Source organism: Microcaecilia unicolor, chromosome 11, assembly GCF_901765095.1.
Source record: "Microcaecilia unicolor chromosome 11, aMicUni1.1, whole genome shotgun sequence".
In the NCBI taxonomy this organism is placed as follows: domain Eukaryota; kingdom Metazoa; phylum Chordata; class Amphibia; order Gymnophiona; family Siphonopidae; genus Microcaecilia; species Microcaecilia unicolor.
This window is the reverse complement of record NC_044041.1, coordinates 17,036,884-17,054,698: the sequence shown is the minus strand read 5'-3', so window position 1 is coordinate 17,054,698 and position 17,815 is coordinate 17,036,884. Positions and strand designations below refer to the sequence as shown.

The 17,815-nt window shown below is 43.8% G+C and overlaps 1 protein-coding gene across 1 annotated transcript in view; it reads left to right on the top strand.

Moving 5' to 3' along the window:
• The first annotated feature begins 16,803 nt into the window (after positions 1-16,803).
• Positions 16,804-17,815, top strand: part of LOC115480834 (rab5 GDP/GTP exchange factor-like) — a 33,613-nt gene continuing 32,601 nt past the window's right edge. Inside the window, 1 exon segment of the mRNA XM_030219765.1 lies at positions 16,804-16,883. The gene's annotated coding sequence lies outside the window, so the exon portion shown is untranslated.

Genomic DNA, 17,815 nt, shown 5'->3' with positions numbered 1-17,815 from the left:
AACTACGCTCAACCACCTAAATTTCCGGAAAGCACTAAAGGCAGAACTGTTCAAAAGAGCATAATACCCCACCGACCCAACATAAAATACCTGGACACCTGTGACACAATGTAACCAAAGACCGTAATGGACATTACCTGACTCTCTTTTTCTGCCGTCATCTACTATGTTACTATGTTCCTTCCCTCTCTACTACTACTACTTAACATTTCTAGAGCGCTACTAGGATTACGCAGCGCTGTACAGTTTAACACAAAAGGACAGTCCCTGTTCAAAGGAGCTTACAATCTAAAGGACAAAATGTCAAGCTGGGCAGTCTAGATTTCCTGAATAGAGGTATAATGGTTAGGTGCCGAAGGCGACATTGAAGAGGTGGGCTTTGAGTAAGGATTTGAAGATGGGCAGGGAGGGGGCCTGGCGTATGGGCTCAGGGAGTTTATTCCAAGCATGGGGTGAGGCGAGACAAAGGGCGGAGCCTGGAGTTGGCGGTGGTGGAGAAGGGTACTGAAAGGAGGTATTTGTCTTGAGAGCGGAGGTTACGGGTAGGGACGTAAGGGGAGATGAGGGTAGAAAGGTAGGGAGGTAAGTTCCCCCTAACTGTACCTACCATATATGTACCTCATTCTACCACAATATCGCTTTGAATTCATCCAAACTATGTATTTGTTCAGACCGGAATCGGCTAACGCCGTTAATGGTAATATGTAAGCCACGTTGAGCCTGCAAAAAGGTGGGAAAATGTGGGATACAAATACAAAACAAATATAAAAATAAATAAAAGTTTTCCTTGGCAGCTTATTGCGATGAAATAGGGGTGTTTATATGCACTATGATTACTTATAAATTACCCTTGGAGTGTTGTTTTCTCTAGTAAGAACATCATTCTCCTTGATTGTTATGGTTGCCCTTCTCTTAAGTGACCATACAAATGACCTCTTGAAATTTCTGGCACCTGAGAGCCTCTCCTTCCTGTCAGCCAGGACTGAAGGGGTTAAGCTTGTCCCTTGACTCAAAATGGAAGCATTTTCTGCCTTTCCCCAGAAAGGAATAACATTACAGTGTTGTTTTAACCGAAGCCCATGTCTCAAGGGTGTAGCCACAGGTGGGCCCGGGTGGGCCGGGGCCCACCCAATTCAGGCTGAGGCCCACCCAAAATGTCTTCTCCCTTAATATGGCTGGCGGGATCTGCAAGTCCCGCCAGCCGAAGACCTCCTTCCCGCTGAACAACTTACATTTAATGTGGCCACCAGCACTGTCCCCGAGCACTACTGCCAGCCGCAGCACACCCCTCACCCCCCACGCATGCTCAGCTTTCAAACATATGTGAAACTGAGCATACACGGAGGTCGTCACCCGCTGGCAGCTGCAGCTCAGGATAATGCCAGCAGCCGCCCGAGAAAAGTTTATTCAGCTGGAAGGAGGTTTTCAGCTGGCAGGGCTTGGGGATCCATGCCAGCACAGGTACTTCATTTACTTTGGCGGGGGTGGAAATTAAGTTAGGGTTTGTTTTAGTTGGGGGGGGGGGCACCAGGAGGGCTGGAAATTAAATTAGAGTTTTGTTTAGTTGAAGGGGTCCAGGGGAGCAAAGATTTACCCGAACCCGCTTGGAAATTAAATTAGGGCCCTTTTACTAAGTCACGTAAGCGTCTACGTGCGCCAAAATGGGGTTACTGCACGGCTACCACGTGGCTCTTGTGGTAATTTCATTTTTGCCGCGTGGTCAAAAAATATTTTTTTTTTTTGGCCACGTGTATTGGACACACGTCAAGTAGCATTTGGTACTCGTAGGTCATTACCGCCCGGTTACCGCCTGAGACTACTGCTAGGTCAATGGCTGGCGGTAAGGTCTCAGACCCAAATGGATGCGTGGCAATTTTCATTTTGTCGCATGTCCATTTTCTGCAAAAAAAAAAAAAATGTGCGCTGAAAAATGATTCTGTGCGTGCCCAAAACCCGCGCCTACACTACCGCAGGCCATTTTCCAGCGCACCTTAGTAAAAGGATTCCTTAGGGTTTCATTTTAATTGGGGGGGGGGGGTGCCGGGAGGGGGGTGGAACTAAATTAGGGTTTTCTTTTGGTTGGTGGAGGGGTGGTGATGACATATTTTGGCCCACCCATTTTGTTAATCCATTCTGGTCTCCTTGAATTTCTGAGCACACAAAAAAATTAATTGCAGATTATTAAATATTATGTGCTGCCTCAAGGGATAGGGGTGTCCTAAGCCATCTTGCTTTGGCAGTGCCACCCCCCCCCCCCCCCCCATCGCATTACTTCCGGCATCCCCTCCATCCTCCCCCGAAGTTCAGCATCTCTCCCTCCCTTAGACTGTCATTTAACACCCCCCCCCCTCGTCCAGGCTCTCTCTGCGGGCCTGGCATGCAGGGGCGTAGCCAGACAACAGATTTTGGGTGGGCCTAGGCAAGAAGTAGGTGGGCACCAAGTGTTCTCCCCCACCCCACCACCACCACCAAAAAATATCCCAGCTGGCAGGAAAATGCTTCTTTCCTCCTTAGCAGTCTGCAGCAGGCATGTGGTGAAAACTAAGCATTTTCGTTACCATCAGGGGGAAGTCTTCAGCTGGTGGAGCTTAGGATCCCCACTAGCTACCACTAAATGTGTGCTACTGTTAGGTGGGCCTGAGTCCTAAGTGGGTGGGCCGGGCCACCCGTGGCTACGCCACTGCTGGCACGGCTCTGTTACCTGGGTCTTCCCTCTGCCACATCCTGTGCACAGGAAATTACATCAGAGGAAGTAGGACATGGCAGAGGGAAGAACCAGGGGCTGGCCAAAGGCAGTCCATTATACTGCTGCTGCTGGCGACCGACAAAAACATTACCCACAATCTCAGACCTATGTAAGAAAACCCAGTCCTCAGGATATACCCAGCCAGATTTTCAGGATATCCATAATGAAAATGCATGAGATAGATCTGCATACAATAGAGGTAGTGCGTGCTAGCTTATATCATGGGGATCTCCTAAAAACCTGAGTGACTGGGGATCTCCCAAGGACTGGATTGAGAACCCCTGTTCTAACTTCAACATGGACAGCAGTGGCAATTGAAGAAGACTGTGCTGTGAAGAGGGCAAATGTCTTTGGGGGAACATAAGAATGCAGCAGGTCACATAAATGAGAGGCTGCCATCCCTTATATGAGTTTAGGTAGGAAACTTTCAGTCAGCTGGCGCCATCTGGTGGGATAATTACACTAGGACAGGAAAATCTTCAATTAGGGGCCTTTTTACTAAAACACATTAGGAAAATGGGCTTAGTGCAGTGAAGCCAGTGCATGCAAATCTCTTTCATGAATATTCATTGTGGGTATCCTGAAAACCTGACTGGCTGGGGTGCCTCCAGGACCAGGTTTGGGAACTACTGGCTTAGTGTGTTTTAAAGTGGGAATCTCCCAAGCGCTTAACCTATTTCTAACATGGCAGTATAAAAAGCTTCCACGCCCATTCTACACCAATGATAAGCCCCCTTGAAAAAATATTTAAAAAAAAACCTACCTAACACATAAGGCAGCAGACATAATACTGCAAAATGCTTTAACTCACAGTGTGTTAGGGCTTCAAGCCCTGTGTACCACACATCTTGTCCTCATCTGTATATCTGCATTTGGCCTCTCAGTTACACGGTAAGCTGTATTGTAGAAAAGCATTAGTATCATAGCAATGTTATTTGAATTTCAGTGTAGTTAAATGTGTATGTTTTTGATCCTGTTTCATGGTAATCCTATTATTAGGTTTCAATTTGCTGTTTTCAAGTTTCCTTTTTCATTGTATTTATGTTTACACTTGTACATTTTACTATTGTTATGATGTTAACAGAATTGTAAGTTTGATGTTACACTGTACCTACTGTACACCACCTTGGGTGAATCTCTTCATAAAGGTGGTAATCACAAAAGTAAATAAAAATAAATAATAATAAATTCTTTCTGGATGAGCAGGGAAATAACTTATATTCCTGATTCTTACTTGCCTTCAGTCCAGATTTGGAATAAGGAGATGATAAATCTAAAATTCAAACACATGTGTCTGTGCATGTATAGATTTTTAAAAATGTGCTTTTTTTATGCCTGTGTGTGAAAAAGTACCATAGTTTATTTATTTATTTGTTGCATTTCTATCCCACATTTTCCCACCTATTTGCAGGCTCAATGTGGCTTGCATTGTGCCGGAGTGGCGATCGCCGTTTCCAGATTGACAAATACAAAGTGATATTGCATTAGAGTTCATAAATGATAAGGTAAATTACAAAGTAGTTTTGCATTAAATTTCATAAATGATAGGGTAGATTATAGAGAAGTTAGACAATCAGATATAGAAAGTTCATATCCTGCGTGAGAAGTAGAGAGGTAGTGAGTAATGCATAACGTTCATTCGTGGCTGCGTAAATGAAGCAGTCAAGTGTAGAGAGTTCCGTTTTGTCTAGTTTTGGTGGAGTTTCGTTTTCTAGTATTTAGGATGGATCATTGTGGTATGCTTTTTTGAACAGGTTGGTTTTCAGTAGTTTTCGGAAGATTGTTAGGTCGTGCATTGTTTTTATAACATTTGGTAGTGCGTTCCATAGTTGCGTGCGTATGTAAGAGAAGCTGGATGCATATGTTGATTTGTATTTTAGTCCTTTGCAGCTGGGATAGTGGAGATTCAGGAATGTGCGTGCTGACCTTTTTGTGTTCCGGGTTGGCAGGTCTATGAGGTCTGACATATAGATCGGGGCTTCACCGTGAATGATTTTATGGACCAGGGTGCAAATTTTGAACGCAATTCGTTCTTTTAATGGGAGCCAGTGTAGTTTTTCTCTTAGGGGTTTGGCGCTTTCGAATTTCGTTTTTCCAAATTGAGTCTGGCTGCTGTGTTTTGGGTAGTTTGGAGTTTCTTAATGATTTGTTCTTTGCATCCGGCATAGATGGCATTGCAGTAATCTAGGTGGCTTAACACTATTGATTGTACCAGGCTGCGGAATATTTCCCTTAGGAAGAAAGGTTTTACTCTTTTGAGTTTCCACATTGAGTGGAACATTTTCTTTTTCGTGTTTTTCGCATGGCTTTCTAGTGTGAGATTTCAGTCTATTGTAACTCCGAGAATTTTCAGGCTGTCCGAAACCGGAAGGGTGTAGTCTGGGGTGTTTATGGTGGTGAGTTTGTTCGTGTTATATTGTGAGGAGAGGATGAGACGTGTTTTTTCTGCATGGAGCTTTAGTTGGAATGCATCCGCCCGTTAATTCATTATTTGGAGGCTGTGTTTGATTTCATTTGTGATTTCTGTTAGATCATGTTTGAATGGGATGTAGATCGTGACATCATCTGCGTAAATGTAAGGATTGAGGCCTTGGTTGGATAGCGATTTGGCCAAAGGAGTCATCATTAGGTTAAAAAGGGTTGGTGAGAGCGGTGATCCTTGTGGTACTCCGCATTCAGGTTTCCATGGTGATGATGTATTTGAATTTGATATCACTTGGTATGTTCTTGCGGTTAGGAAGCCATTGATCCATCTAAGTATGCTTCCTCCCATCCCGTAGTATTCTAGGATGTTCAGTAGTATTTTGTGGCTGACCATGTCGAACCAGGGGCGTAGCTACGGGTGGGCCTAATTTCAGCCCAGGCCCGCCCAGCGCCAGCGCCCATTGCTGGCCACTGCTGATTTTCCTGTTGAGCAGCAGGGCCGGCGCTACAAAAAAGAAGAAGCGCTAACGGCGCTAAGGACGAGAAATGTTTAAAAAAAAAAAAAGCGCGGCACCGGCAGGCACTGTCTCGGCAGCCTTAAGGCATTGGCTGCTGAGGCATTGGCTGCTGGCTCGCAGGCTCCTCCCGAGCCAGCAGCCAATGCCTCAGCAGCCAATGCCTTAAGGCTGCCGAGACAGTGCCTGCTGGTGCCGCGCTTTTTTTTTTTTTTAAACATTTCTCGTCCTTAGCGCCGTTAGCGCTTCTTCTTTTTTGTAGCGCCGGCCCTGCTGCTCAACAGGAAAAGCAGCAGTGGCCGGCAATGGGGGCTGGCGCTGGCATGCAGGGCGGGCCTCGTTGAAGAAAAGAGGGAAAACATGGAAGGATGGGGAGATAAGAGGGGAAAACAGATGGAAGGATGGGGAGAAAGAGGGAAAACATGGAAGGATGGGGAGAAAAGAGGGAAAACAGATGGAAGGATGGCAGAGAATGAGGGAAAACATGGAAGGATGGGGAGAAAGAGGGAAAATATGGAAGGATGGGGAGAAAAGATAGAAAACAGATGGAAGGATGTGGGGAGAGAAAGAGGGAAAACGGATGGAAGGATGGCAGAGAATGAGGGAAAACATGGAAGGATGGGGAGAAAGAGGGAAACATGGAAGGATGGGGAGAATGAGGGAAAACATGGAAGGATGGGGAGAAAGAGGGAAACTTGGAAGGATGGGGAGAAAAGAGGGAAACAGATGGAAGGATGGCAGAGAATGAGGGAAAACATGGAAGGATGGGGAGAAAGAGGGAAAACATGGAAGGATGGGGAGAAAAGATAGAAAACAGATGGAAGGATGTGGGGAGAGAAAGAGGGAAAACGGATGGATGGGGAGAGAGACTGGATGGAAGGATGGGGAGAGAAAGGGGAGAGACTGGAAGGATGCAGAGAAAGGTGAGAGACTGGAAGGATGTGGAGAGAGAAGGGACACTGAACAGAAAAGGGTAGAGTGATACAGAGACACTGGTTAGAAAGAGGGAGAGAGACATTAGATGGAAGGATCAGGAGAGAGGATAGATGGATGGAAGGATGGGGAGAGAAAGAGGGAAGACGCTGGATGGAAGGGTAGGGAGAAAGAGGTGACACTGGACGGAAGGATGCAGAAAGAAAGAGGGGAGACTACTGGAAGGATGGGGAGAGAGGGGGGAGACTGGAAGGATGGGGAGAGAAAGAAGAGAGCTGCTGGATGGAAAAGGAGAGTAGTGAAAGACTGGAGAATAAGAGGAAGGGGCATGGGGAGAACAAGGGTGAGAAAAAGATGAAAAGCCATAAGTAGATGAAGGAAATTAAAGAATGGATAGTAAGAATGAATTAAATCAGGACAGAGAGAGAGAGGCAGAAAAATATTGAAGAAAGCAAAGAAAAAGGAGAGAAAAATGAGAAATGGCCAGGAAACCGTGGCAGAAGAGTTAAGCGAAAACGAAGGAAAGCAGAATCTAGAGACTGGGAGCGACACAATGAGAAAAAGTAAATGGCCATACAAGAAAGGTAAAGAAATAATTTTATTTTTAATTTAGGATAAAGTAATATGGTACCTGTGTTAATGAAGTTTCAGAGACCAATACTTCCTTCCTTAGGTCAGGCGAGGATACCGTAACAGCATTATACTGACCTGAGGCAGGAGGTTTTGGCCTCTGAAAGCTCATTGAAAAGGGTGTTAGGCTGTTAAATAAATTTTCTGAAATCTGATGCACTGAAAAGCAGCACTTTACCCTGTGTGACAAATGCATCTGATTAGCGTGACTAAATTTTGCTGGGGGAGGGGGGTACAGAGAAAATTTTGTGCCCACCCACTTTGGGTTCAGGCCCATCCAAAATTGGCAGTCTGGCTACGCCACTGTGTCGAACGCGCTGGACATTTCAAATTGTAGGAGAAGTACACTGTTGCCAGTTGCAAATGTTTGTTTGAATTTGGTTAGGAGAATAATTAGTACTGTTTCGGTGCTGTGGTTGGATCGAAATCCTGATTGTGATTCATGTAGTATTGAGAATTTGTTTAAATAATCGGTAAGTTGCTTGGTTACCATACTTTCCATTAGTTTGACTGCCAGGGGGATGAATGCTACCGGGTGGTAGTTGGTTATGTCATTTGCTTTTTTCTTTGAGTATTTAGGTATTGGGGTAAGTAGTATATTTCCTTGGTCCTTAGGGAAGAATCCTTGTTGTAACATGTAGTTGATATGTGACGTTAGGTCTGTTATGAAGCGCTGAGGGGTGGATTTTATTAGGTTATTGGGACATATGTCCAGTTTGCAATGGAATTTGGTGAATCTGTTGATTGGTAGGGTGACGGTTTCGTCAGTCAGTGGATTAAAGTTTGTCCAAATTCGGTCTGCTGGGTATTCATCGGGAATTGGGTCCAGACCGTCAATGAATTTTTCGTGGTCGGTGGTATTAAGTGGTAACGTGAGTCGTAGTTTTATAATTTTCTCATTGAAGTATTTAGCAAAGTTGTCTGCTGATGGGGTGTCTGTGTTGGTTGTGGTAACCGGTGTGGTGTCTAGTAGTTTGTTCACAAGTTGGAAAAGTTTATGCGTGTCTTTGTAGTCTGGTCCTATTTTGGTTTTGTAGTATGACCTTTTGGTTTGTCTTATTGTATATTTGTATTTTCTTTGCATTTGTTTCCATGCGTTAAGTGTGTTTTCATCTTTCATTTTTTTTTCCATGTTCGTTCGAGTCTCCTAACTTGTGTTTTTAATTTTTTCAGTTCTTCGTTGAACCATGGTATCGAGCTGTGTCTTCGTGAGGTTCTGGTTTGTAGTGGTGCAATTTTGTCTAATATGCTCCTGCATCTATTGTTCCAGTTTAGGAGGTAGTGTTTGGAGTCTGTCTGTGTTATCCATTCGTTCTTGTAGATCTGTTGCCAAAATATTACAGGGTCTATCTGGCCTCTCGTGGTGTAGGTTCTGTGTTCTTGCTTGTGGTATGAGCCTTTTTTCCGCCATTGTAGAGCTAGGTTTAGTTTGTGGTGGTCTGGCCATGGTATGTCTGTCCATTTTGTATCTGTTAGTATTAGGTTTGATTCTGAGGACAGTTTGTATGTGATGAGGTCGAGTGTGTGTCCTTTAACATGGGTAGCTTGTATAGTAGGCCAGTTGAGGTCCCATAGTTGGAGGAATTCCTTGCATTCACGTGCATTGGTTGCGTTAGGGTCTTCAAGGTGTAGGTTTATGTCTCCTATTATAAGTAGATTGGAGTTGGATGCACAGGTATTCGATATGAAATCCATGAAGTGTGGCTGGCATTCTTGCCAGTTACCTGGTGGTCTATAAAACAAGACAACGTTAAGGTGGTCAAGCATGGTGGTATGGAGGATTCTAACTGAGGCGATTTCAAGATTTGGTGTTATGGACTCGGCTGTTGTTGTTACGGTTAAGTGGGATCTATAGATTAGTGCCATGCCTCCTCCTCTTTTTTCTTTTCTTGTCCAATAGGTGATTTTGTAGCCTGGGGGGGGGGGGGGGGGGCAAAGTTCTAGAATTATGGGGTCCTTATGGTCATGGATCCAGGTTTCGCTGATGAGTAATAGATCGAGGTGTTATGGTATAAGCCAATCATCAGAATTAAATGTGTAGCATGATGTTGTGTTGGATCAGATACATATATATACACCAATATATTTGTGCAGCTTTTAAAAATATATATTTGACACTGCAGCAGAACTGGCTTTCATTCCAAAAGCCCTCTTCCCTCTCCCTTTGGGGAACATTTAAAAGACATTTAAGAGACAAAAGGGTACTGTGCTTCAAAAAGAAATAAAACTCTCTCTGCCCTCCCACCTAAAAAGACTGAACAAAAGCATGACTAAGGTGGATACTTGAAGAATCACATAGACATCTCCACCAGCAGACAGATAGTCTGGAAAAGGCATAACTCCAGCTATTGATAAAGACTTCAGAGGGGAAACCATAAACAAGACATTTGCTTGTCAAAGGTATACCTGCCCCTCCCATCAACTATCAGACAAATGGATGCCAGGACATCTGCAGATCATGTGAACAGACTACAATAACCATAATGCCTTGCAAGTTATCCAGTGCAAACCAGGAAGCAGGTGCTGGGACTCTGTGATCATATCCTCCTGCAGCTTGCAAGATATAAAAGCAAAAGCTGTTTCCACAAGATTCTCTCTCTTCAGCTGCAAGCAACTCAGATCCACTCACTGCAGAAGTCCTGCTCCTGTCCTAACCATGTGCTCATCAATCAGCTGGACCACAGCATGCTTGTAACAAGGACTTGTAAGTTAACCTACCTGCTACTTTGTTCTATTTTATGCACAAATTCTCTGTTCTAAGATCCTTTTAAAAACCTACCTCTCGTGTGAAATTGTATTTTAAAATAAACCTTTCCTGAAGCTAAAAGTATAGTCTCTTTGTGCTCTGAGTACATGCTTTCAAATCTTGCAGTATAGAATACTGCATTTCAGAGATATATATTTAATTTATTTAATTTATTGCAATTATCACCTTTGGTGATTGGTGGAGAAATTGATATCCTAAAACTTATAAATACAGCGCCTGCTCTTAAATTACAAACAGTAGCGAGTGCTCTAGAGCTCTTTCCCCCAAGATAAATCATTTCTTGTAACATATATTTAATTGTGGAGAATGTGGGCAATGATCCCACTACCTCTCGCATTTCTTGTAACAGAGGTTGTCTGTCATGATCCAGTCTGTTATTATTGTTGTTTTGTTAACTGCTGATCTGGCATTTATGTTTCCCACTATAATTGTTTGGTAGGGGTCATCTGGGTTCGAGCTTGTGTTGATTTTCATTAGTTGTCTATTCTCCTGTAGTGTGGGTTTATTGTGACCTTTCTTCCCTTTGTAGTGTTTTTGTCCACGTATGGTAGTTCTTCCATTGTCTTGGTTGTTGTTATTCTGGTGAGGTGTGTTGTATCTGGGTAATTTATTGAGCTTGTGGATTGTGGGTATGTTGTTGGTATCCATGAAGGGGGTGGTTATTGTGTGGTGAATTAGGGATAGTGAGTAAATTATTAGGAGTAGTTTGGTGGTGTTCATTTTGGTGGTGTTCACCTATTTTGAAACTCTGCATGCTTGCACTTGCGATTTTGTCTCGACATGCTGCAAACCCCTTATGCACACGTGCAAGGCATGTTCCTCCCCTTGCTTTCAGTTAGTCAGCATAAATTCATATGCAAACGATATGTGCAATTATTTCTTGTGAGCATCGCTTTGCTCTTTTTTTCATTGTTATTGTGTTATGGACTTATGCATTATGTGCTTTTGTGTCTGGGTTTGAGCATCATCCTTCTAGTGCAGTGAGAAACCAGAAGAAGCAGACACTCAACAGCTCACATGCAACCCCCTCCCCCTCCATCCCAGTTGATATCTCTCCCTCTCTCTCAAACCCAAACCTCTAAGTCCAGTCCAGCATCTCTCCCTCATTCTCAAACTCTCTACCCTTCCACCACTGCTGCTGCTGCCTCCTCCTCCTCCCTCCCTGCCATTTATCTCCTTTTCTCCCTCCCATTTATTTCCCTCTCTCTTAAGCCTAAAGCCCCAGTCCAGCATCTCCCTCATTCTCAAACTCTCCACCCCTCCTCCTCCATCCCTCCCTTCATCCCATTTCTCTCCCTCTCTCTCAAGCCCAAACCCCCCAGCTCCAGTCCAGTATCTTCTCCACATTCTGAAATCCCCCCCCCCTCCCCAGGCACAACCTTGTCTGTTCTCTGGCATTCCGCCAAGGAGGTTAGATAAAACAGGAGACCAAGTGACGTCAAAACATTTAAACAAATTAGTTCTACTTCAGTATCCCCTTCCCCGCGCAGCCATCATCACCATACTCTCAAAACAAAGAGCAAACCTATGAGCTGCTGCATCCACGTTGTCTTTCTTTATTACTGGTGGCATTTTTATTTAATCTCACTTATATATTCAAACACGCCGGCTTGTGCAGCATACGGATGTACACAGAGGAAGTATAATAACAAATAATTTTTCATAGGTAGAGTAGTAATTTGTTATAAATCGTAATCAGTATGTCATTTGGAGGGGCTGGTTATAAGGACACCCTAGTACTGTCATATTTGTGCAGAAATATTTTTCTCCTGGTAAAGGGCCGCTAAAACAGACATCATGTTATGAGAAATCAGGTGCTCAACATTCGCAATTTCTATTTATTTATGACATTTATACCCCCACATTAAACATGAATCATGTTGAAACCTGGGAGCATTTTAAAAATCTTTGTTTTTTCTTGTGCTTAGATCAAAAGAAACAGATGGCATGTGGGAACTTGCTCCTTTTGTGGATTGCAGACGTATATTGTAAGACTAGTAAAAAAGGCCCATTTCTGGAGCAAATGAAACGGGCGCTAGCAAGGTTTTCCTCCCCAATACCCCCCCCCCTTCTCCCTCCCTCCCTCCCTACCAACCCCTTCGTCGTTCTGATACCATTGCGCTGCACCTCCTGAACGCACCATACGCCATTGCTCCGCCCTCGGTGTGTGACGCCATTGCTCCGCCCTCAACGTCATCACGTTTGACGCGAGGGCGGGGCCCCGAGTCGGCGATTTCGGTGGCTTCACCACCACGAACCCTTCAAACCCGTTTTGATGACGGAAGTGACGTCAGTGTCCTCAGAACGTTGAGGGTGAGTTTTATTATATAAGATGAACTTTCCTTCCTGAATACCTACTCCATTCTGTCTACTCTACCTTAACTATGTATTTCTTTTTTCCGGAACTGGTAATCACCATTTCGGAACTATGTAAGCCACATTGAGCCTGCAAATAGGTGGGAAAATGTGGGATACAAATGTTGTAAATAAATAAATATTATAAAAATGCACTTGATATTTTTATTGCTATTATTTAAAAGGCAGATATTGAATAATGAGGGCAGAGCTACCCTCATGCAGTAGTCCAGAGACAGTTTAAATGTGACAACATTGTTCAGTTCAGCACACTATTAGCCGCCAAGTTCATACAAAGTTAGTTATGTTCAGTGGAAAATAAATCTATTGGCTCAGGCTGCCTGCTATGTGAATATTCCATCATTGCTACCACATATAACATATGGGCATTTGCTTTAAATTTTGATTGTTTTAATTTGTTTATCCAGACCTTACATTCACATGGTTTGCTTTTTAAACCCAAAGGTGAACCCTAAGTGGGATTGAACAATTAGATATAAACTGTGTTGTTTCTGATTTTACTTGTTTTAGAATGCTTTGAGTCCTGCTGATCTGTTCTTCTGCTGTCTGGAATTTTGGAAGATGGAAATATTAAAAATTTAATTTTGGATGTATTTTTTTTTTGTTACATTTGTACCCCACGCTTTCCCACTCATGGCAGGCTCAATGCGGCTTACATGGGGCAATGGAGGGTTAAGTGACTTGCCCAGAGTCACAAGGAGCTGCCTGTGCCTGAAGTGGGAATCAAACTCAGTTCCTCAGGACCAAAGTCCACCACCCTAACCACTAGGCCACTCCTCCACTGTTGCTACTATTTGAGATTCTACATGGAATGTTGCTATTCCACTAGCAAAGTCGGCCCTTGCAGATCACCAATGTGGCCGCGCAGGCTTCTGCTTCTGTGAGTCTGACGTCCTGCACGTCAGACTCACAGAAACAGAAGCCTGCGCAGCCTTCTACATGGAATGTTGCTAGTGGAATACCAACATTCCATGTAGAATCTCCAATAGTAGCAACATTCCATATAGAATCTCCAATAGTAGCAACATTCCATGTAGAATCTCAGAGAGTAGCAACATTCCACGTAGAATCTCCAATAGTATCTATTTTATTTTTGTTTCATTTGTACCCTGCACTTTCCCACTCATGGCAGGCTCAATGTGGCTTACATGGGGCAATGGAGGGTTAAGTGACTTGCCCAGAGTCACAAGGAGCTGCCTGTGCAGGGAATCGAACTCAAGTTCCTCAGTTCCCCAGGACCGAAGTCCACCACCCTAACCACTAGGCCACTCTGTAGAAGTTGCTGTTTACTTTTGCAATGTGATGGATGCCTCTTCTGAATAACTGCCTATACTGCTATGATTTCTGAACATGTGGCATCATTAAACGACAAACTTTTAAATGGCCAGTTGGGTATATATGCTAATCTCAACTTTGTTAAATGTTTCAGACATATCCATCTGTTTGTTCCCTTGATATAACTGAATTCTATTATTCTGTCTCACTGTATATTCAAATTTATGCCACATTGAACCAGATTTTGCTTGGGATAATGTGTGATCCTCCTGCTTCAAAGACATTGCCTACCTGCTAGACAGTGATGGCACAAGGAAAGCAAGTTTGGTCCAGGGAAGACAAACTCAAAATAACCTGTTCATTAGCTGGGCCCTAGTATTGAAAATGCGACCATACCATGCCTCTGTGGTTATGTTTCATTAATAAAGTTAAACAATTAACTGGATTTCTTGAAAGGATTATATAAACTTTGGATGCATGACTAGGGACCCAAACATACACTTATTTATTCAATATCACAATTCCTCATGTACAGCCACAAAACAACATTTTAGGGTGGATAGTGTTCACAACGAGCTCCTTTGATTATCAAGCAGATAGGGATAAGAGTTTTCAGTTTTGGAACAGTGTAAGTCATCACAAGAACAAAATATAAGAAAACCAATGGACTGCATTAGGGGCTTATAGCCCATTTAGTTATGTTTAAACAAAAGAGATCTGCATGAAACAAGATGTTTATTTTTATTTTGAATTCTAAAACCACTTGCCCCTGGCCTGAAACATGTTCCAAAAACAGACTAATCTATTTGCGTATCTAAAAGGTAAACCTCTGCAAAACAGATGAAGATGTGATTCCATGTGCCCCAATGAAAGGAGAGTTTAATTCTTAATTTCAATATATTCCATCATCTTTACAACACCAGGTTTCACAAGGCAGATTACAACAACGGTTAAGAAGATGAACCCATCAGGAAAAAGGATATCCTCACTGAAATTTGACCATCTGTGTTGTATAAGAACAGTGTAGAAAAATGAGGCTACCAGCTAAAATAATTTTGAAGCTGTTTTAGTGATATTCAATTTTTATTTCATGATATTTATATCTGGATATGTTATCAATAGAAATCAAACAAAATAAAACATGGAAAAGAAAATAAGATGATACCTTTTTTATTGGACGTAACTTAATACATTTCTTGATTAGCTTTCGAAGGTTGCCCTTCTTCGTCAGATCGGAAATAAGCAAATGTGTTAGCAGATAGTATATATAAGAGAAACATCAAAGCATTACTTTGACGGTCTGACAGAGTGGGAGGGTGGGGGTATGCATGAGGACATCAAAGCATTTCATTGATATTCTAACAGGATGGTGTGGGAAGGTGAGAGGAGGGTGATCTGACCAAGAAGGGCAACCTTCGAAAGCTAATCAAGAAATGTATTAAGTTATGTCCAATAAAAAAAGGTATCATTTTCTTTCCATGTTTTATTTTGTTTGATTTCTATTGAAAACAATACAGGAACGTAAGACCTTTGAAGTCAGAATGATTAAGCATTTTGACACCCACCAGACAGGACTTAACAAAGATCTGGGTTTTCTAGCCCATTACAGGCCATAAAATTGTAAATTGCACTGCTTTGTTTGTCACCCTCCTGTCTCCATGCATATCCCTCCGTCTCACCCATCCACCTCCACCCCCACCCTGTCAGATTGTCACTGTAATGCTTTGATGTCTCACTTGTATATACTGTCATCTACCAAGATTTGTTTATTTCCGATCTGAGGAAGAAGCAGGGGCGTATCTGCGTGGGGCCATAGGGGCCTGGGCCCCCGCAGATTTCGCCCTGGACCCCCCTACCACAGACCCTCTCCACCTCCCCCTTCCTCCCTCCCGCCCGCCACCAACCCGTCGCCGATCTTTGCTGGCGGGGGACCCCAAGCCCCCGCCAGCCGAAGTCCTCTCTTCCGTGCAGGATGCAAGTTTCAACGCTTCCTGTTCTTCTGAGTCTGACGTCCTGCACGTACAACGTGCAGAACATCAGACTCAGAATTTGGAATTCAGTCTGACGTCCTGCGCGTTGTACGTGCAGGACGTCAGACTCAGAAGAACAGGAAGCATTGCAACTTGCAGCGGCGCAGCCTGCATGGAAGAGAGGACCTCGGCTGGCGGGGGGTTGGGGTCCCCCGCCAGCAAAGGTAAGTGACAGCAGCGGGGTAGGGTGTCATTGGTGGCGAGGGGGGGGGATCGGTGGCGACAGGGGGGGGGCTAAAATGTGCCCCCTCCCTCTGGCTCTGGCCCCCCCTACCGCCCGAGTCCAGATACGCCCCTGGGAAGAAGGGCAACCTTCGAAAGCTAATCAAGAAATATATTATGTCCAATAAAAAAGGTATCATCTTATTTTCTTTTCCATGTTTTATTTTGTTTGATTTCTATAGATTCTACATGGAATGTTGCTACTCCACTAACAACATTCCATGTAGAAGTCGGCCCTTGCAGATCACCAATGTGGCCGCGCAGGCTTCTGCTTCTGTGAGTCTGACGTCCTGCACATACGTGCAGGACGTCAGACTCACAGAAACAGAAGCCTGCGCAGGAATGTTGCTAGTGGAATAGGAACATTCCATGTAGAATGTCCAATAGTAGCAACATTCCATGTAGAATCTCCAATAGTAGCAACATTCCATGTAGAATCTCCAATGGTATCTATTTTACTGTCATAGTAATGCTTGAATGTTTTCACTTATATACACTGTCAGCTAGCACATTTGCTTATTTCCGATCTGAGGAAGGAGGGCAACCTTCGAAAGCTAATCAAGAAATATATTATATCCAATAAAAAAGGTATCATCTTATTTTCTTTTCCATGTTTTATTTTGTTTGATAACCATCAAATAAATGAAAAAAGCTGTCTAGTATTAAGTAAAAACAAAAAAACCTCTTTTGTTCTCCACCCTGTACGGTACTGTCTATCCAACTGCAACAGCTTTACACCACGAGTTAAAGGCAGTTATTTCTAATAACTATTCGTTTTGAACAGCGCGACAAGCTCCGCCCACTGGCTTCTCCAACCATCTTGCGTTCTACCCTTTTTGACGCAACTTCCGGCAGGGCGGAGCTCGGCCGAGTCAGTGGGAGAGAAGTTGTGTCAGAGTGGGCGGGGCGTTGGAGACAGAGACAGGTGGGCTTGACGACCGGGACTTCAGGCGTGAATTTTGGAGGTAGGAATGGATGGGGGAAAAGAGGTTGACATTTGGTTTTTTGGGGAGGGGGAGGAGTGAAGAGGCAGCAGACCACGGGGAGGGGGTTCCCCCCGCGCGCGGGACTTCTTATCTCTGCATTGGACATCGGCAGGTGCATAAGACAGATAGTGCTAAGGGTTGGGGGAAGCGGGGACCTGATCACTTTTTATTCATAGGTTGTAGGTGAGAACATGAGAGCTGCCAAGTTACTCCTTTTCAGGAGGGAAACTTTTGGGCGATCCTCTTAGCTTTCAACTTGCTCCCCCTAAACCAGTGTTGCACTTGCAGTCCTGAGCGCTACCCCTTGCAATTGGTGCTGTGGATCCCATGGTGCAAAAATCCAGAACACCTGTTCTCGGGTTTGTTTGTTTTTTTTGCCTCTCCGTTCGTACCCATGTGTGAGGCTTTCCTCTGAAGGCAGTATGCATTTCTCTAGATTGTTGTCAGTATAGTTTCCTTAAAATGTAATCGAAAACATTGCCGTTTCCAGATTTTTCTGAGGGTTTTTTTTTATTTAATGGTCATAAGTACATAAGTACATAAGTAGTGCCATACTGGGAAAGACCAAAGGTCCATCTAGCCCAGCATCCTGTCACCGACAGTGGCCAATCCAGGTCAAGGGCACCTGGCACGCTCCCCAAACGTAAAAACATTCCACACAAGTTATACCTAAAAATGCGGAATTTTTCCAAGTCCATTTAATAGCGGTCTATGGACTTGTCCTTTAGGAATCTATCTAACACCTTTTTAACTCCGTCAAGCTAACCGCCCGTACCACGTTCTCCGGCAACGAATTCCAGAGTCTAATTACACATTGGGTGAAGAAAAATTTTCTCCGATTCGTTTTAAATTTACCACACTGTAGCTTCAACTCATGCCCTCTAGTCCTAGTATTTTTGGATAGCGTGAAC